Genomic DNA, 4511 nt, shown 5'->3' on the forward strand with positions numbered 1-4511 from the left:
AACCAATATTTCTTTGCTCATCAAAGGCAACGCCAACCATCACAGAGAAGAGGAGTAATGGAGTTGGAAGGAGTTGATTCAATTTTAGCTCAGAACAAGATGATGCAGCAGCAGATTCAACAACAGTTTGAGCAAATGGCTAAGAGAATTGATGGCTTGCAAGTGGCAGCAGTGAACACCACAAGCCAACCTCCAACCACTTGGGTGCAAAGTGAAGAAACTCAAGAAGAGCAACAACAAGAGCAAGTCCAATACATGCACAACCAAAATCCTGGAACAAATGAAGTTTATGGTGATACTTACAATCCATCTTGGAAGAACCATCCCAACCTCAGATGGGGAGACAACCATAATCAAAACCAACAACCATGGCAAAGAAACACAGGCCAGAACAATTGGAAAAACACAAACTATAACCCCCAGCCAAACACTAACCAAAATTCATACAGAAAACCACAAAACAACTACCCAAATTCTAACCAATACCCACCCAATAACCACCCAACTAACCAAAACACTTATCTTCATCCATCAACACCCCAAAATCAACCCATCTCTCAAGACTCACAGAGAATCACCAATCTAGAGCTGCTCATGGAGAAACTGATGAAGAACCAAGAATTGACAACAAAGAACCAAGAGGCCTCCATGAAGAACCTAGAGAGGCAGATTGGACAAATCTCCAAACAGATTTCTGTTGAGAAGCCATCAAGTTCACTACCCAGTGACACCATTCCCAACCCAAAGGAGGAATGCAAGGTCGTGCAACTAAGAAGTGGAAAGATGTTAGTGGATGGCAACCAAGGAGCAACAAAGAAGCTTATGAAGAATGACACTGAGCCAACAAAGAAGGATGAAACCATCAACAAGGACATAATAACCAAGAGTGCTCCAGAAAAGCTCACAGAGGAAGACAACAAATCACAGAATTTGAAGAAAGGAAGAGAACAACAAACCACAGAATTTGAAGAAAGGAAAGCAAATCATGGAAGAACCAATTCCAAAACAACATCAAGTGGAGAAGAGCTCAACATCACCACTACCTTATCCACAGAGATTTCACAAGGAAACAGAGGATCAGCATTTCCACAAATTTCTTGAGACTTTTAAGAAGTTGGAGATCAACATACCTTTAGCTGAAGCTTTGGAGTAAATGCCTTCCTTTGGCAGAGGCCTTGGAACAAATGCCTTTATATGCCAAGTTCTTAAAAGAGCTCATTAACAAGAAGAGACAGTGGAATGAAAAGGAGACTGTAATGCTCAGTGAAGAATGCAGTGCACTCATTAAAAAGGGACTCCCTCCCAAGCTTGAAGACCCTGGAGGTTTCTTCTTACCATGCACTATTGGAAACCTGTTCATTAACAAGGGGATGTGCGATCTAGGAGCAAGCATAAATCTAATCCCATATTCTCTAGTGAAAAAGCTTGGCATAGAGGAAGTGAAACCAACACAGATGTCCTTGGAATTGGTGGACCAATCAGTAGTATATCCTAAGGGGCTGATTGATATCCTAAAGGACTGATTGAGAACCTTTTAGTTAAGGTTGATAGGTTTATCTATCCAGCAGATTTTGTGATCCTGGATTCTTCAGAATATGGAAATGATTCCATAATACTTGGTCGACCATTTTTGGCCACTGCTAGAGCCATTGTGGATATAGAGCAAGGAGAGTTAACCCTCAGGATGCATGAGGAGAGCATCATCCTGAAAGTCTTTCCAGAATTACAAAGGGATGAAGAAACAAGCAAAATGAGTGATGATCTCCTTCCAAAGCAATCAACTGACAAGGAAGTATAACAGAAAAACAAACAGATGCAAGAAGAAAAAGGGATTCAAAAGGAAGCAGGGGTGATAAGCAAGAAGGAAGGTATCACAACTCAAGTAACTGTCAAGAAAAAAAGATCAACAAGCAAGAAAAAGGCTCACAAAGGGTGGAAGAACAAGAAAATCCCAACTGAAGGATTTTCTAAAGGTGATAAAGTGCAACTAGTATATCAACAACAGGGAGCAGAAGATTATTACACTATCAACCAAATACTTTCTCTTGAACATTTGGAAATTGAGCATCAAGGCACGCAGAGAAAGCTCACAGTGAGAGGTGACAAATTGAGACATCACCAACATCAACCACCCTAAAAGGGAGTTCAATGTCAAGCTAATGACAATAAAAGAGCACTTCATGGGAGGCAACCCATGGTTTAAGATTTCTGTCTTCTCTTTTATTTAATAAGCTATGATTCCTCTGAATATGATTTTGAATTTTCATGCCTGGTAAATGCACACATCGTTTTGAAGCACATGGCAAACTTCTAAGTTCGGTGTACCTTAAGGCACACCCAAGTTCATTTTTCAAAAAAAAAGAAGGGGATTATTCTCCGAACATATGCATAATTCTTTTGATAAAGCATGTGACCAAACACTAAGTTTGGTGTCTGCATGTGCAACAACATTCAGAGGATCATTTTCCAATCATGGACTCAAAACCATACAGATAAGGGATCATACATCAATTTTTTTTAAATGCATCAATTGTGAGAACGGTTTGCATTGTTAAGCCATCTCCTCAATAAAAGATAAGTTTGGTGTTCACCAACTTTTAACATTTTATTTAGGGACACAATTGATCACAAAAAAAAATTTTAACTATTAAGACCAAAACAATTTATTTTATTCTTGCAAATAGATTGCCAACGATTATATTTATGATCTAAGGCTGATTGCTTTGATTTATGCAGGAGAAAAAGGTTAAGACAAACGCAAGGAGGGGCCACGGCTAGGAGAAGCTATGTGAGGGAGGTCACATGTGCCTAGGAGAACGCGTTCATGGGGAACAGAATTTGCATGCATGCAACATTGAACACCGAGGTACATGCAGCCAATGGAAGAAGGATCCTCGTCAAAGCCTCAACAACACATGCAAGCCGTCCATCTCATGCATTCCTTGAATGAGCAAATCAATCTTAACCCTTCATGAGCACTAACGAGTCCCTCTCTCTCATTATGGTTTTGTTGGAAGGCTTGAAGAATTCACCTATAAGTAGCCGTTGGCACCAACACGGTATACACATTCTCATTCAAGCCACTTTCATATGAAAACCATACTCTCTTCAACTTCCAAAACTAACATAATTCCCTTACCTCACACATCAAAACCGAACCAAAACTCTTCCCAAACATAACACATATTTCTTCTACTCTCACTTCCTCTTTCTTTTCACCTCAACCTTAATGGCCTCCTCAAGTTCAAAAAGAAGGGCGGGAAAAGAACCTATGGTAACCGAACCTCCAGCCTTTGATGCAACCAAGTTTAGATCCCAATTCCATGAAGGGAGATATCATAGGTTCATGGAGGCAAAGAATGTCATCTATGAGAAAGGTCTTGATTTAAGGGAAGGAGAATACCCCATCATGAGGCAAATTACTAGAGAAAGAAGGTGGGAAATCTTGTGTGCTCCTCTTGTTGACATCAGTGCAGTTATGATTAGGGAGTTTTATGCAAATGCTGCAAAAGAAAACAAAAATGATGCTCCCTACACAAGTTATGTTAGAGGAGTTGAAGTGAGTTTTAGCCCAGCTGCCATCACAAGAGCCCTCAAGTTAAGAACCATAACCTATGCAGAGCCTAGTTATGAGGCTAGATTGCAAAGGGAAAATAATCCTGATGAAATCTTGCAAGGGTTATGTGTGGAGAACACAGATTGGGAAAGAGATTCAAAAGGAGTTCCAAGCCACTTAAGAAGGATAAATCTCACCCCTGTAGCCAAGGGATGGTATGAAATAGTGAGAAGATCTATCCTTCCTACTGGAAACGCCTCTTGGGTCACAATCAAACGAGCACTCTTGACATACTGCATCTTGCATGGAGGTGAGATCAACCTCGCACAACTCATAGCTGACAGTATTCAAGAAATGGCCGATAGCACAAGCAAATCAAAGGGTCTTGGACATCCAAGTACCATCCTCAGGCTATGTGACAAAGCTGGAGTAATTTTTGAAGATGAGGATACAACAAAAGTGAAGAAAGGGAAGTGGATTACCAAGAAGAGCATGGAGGGAACGAATGAAGAAGAAAATCAAGAAGGGGTAGTAGCTCCTAGACAAAGGAGATCACAAGGAGAGGAAGGACGAAATCAAGCTCATGATGCCATAGACATGAGCCAATTACAAAGATCAATTGAAGAACTATCTCAGCAACTCATGCAGGCTCAACAAGGCCAAAATCAGGGGGGCCAAGAGAGATATCTAGAGCCCCATCCAGAATTTATGGAGCAATTTTTGAAAGAAAAAGAAGAACGAGAAGCTTGGCAGCATCAAATGGAGGAAAAACAAGAGAAATGGCAGCAACAAATGATGACTCAGCAGCAAGAATTTCAAGCACAGATCCTTGAAGGACAAAAAGAACAATACAAAGAATTCAAGGAATCATATGATAAGTTGTATTTTAGTCAAGCTAAAGCAGAGGAATATAGTCACAACCTGTATCAATGGAAGAATATTCATCACACCATGG

This window comes from Arachis duranensis, chromosome 6 (genome assembly GCF_000817695.3).
Source record: "Arachis duranensis cultivar V14167 chromosome 6, aradu.V14167.gnm2.J7QH, whole genome shotgun sequence".
Classification (NCBI taxonomy): domain Eukaryota; kingdom Viridiplantae; phylum Streptophyta; class Magnoliopsida; order Fabales; family Fabaceae; genus Arachis; species Arachis duranensis.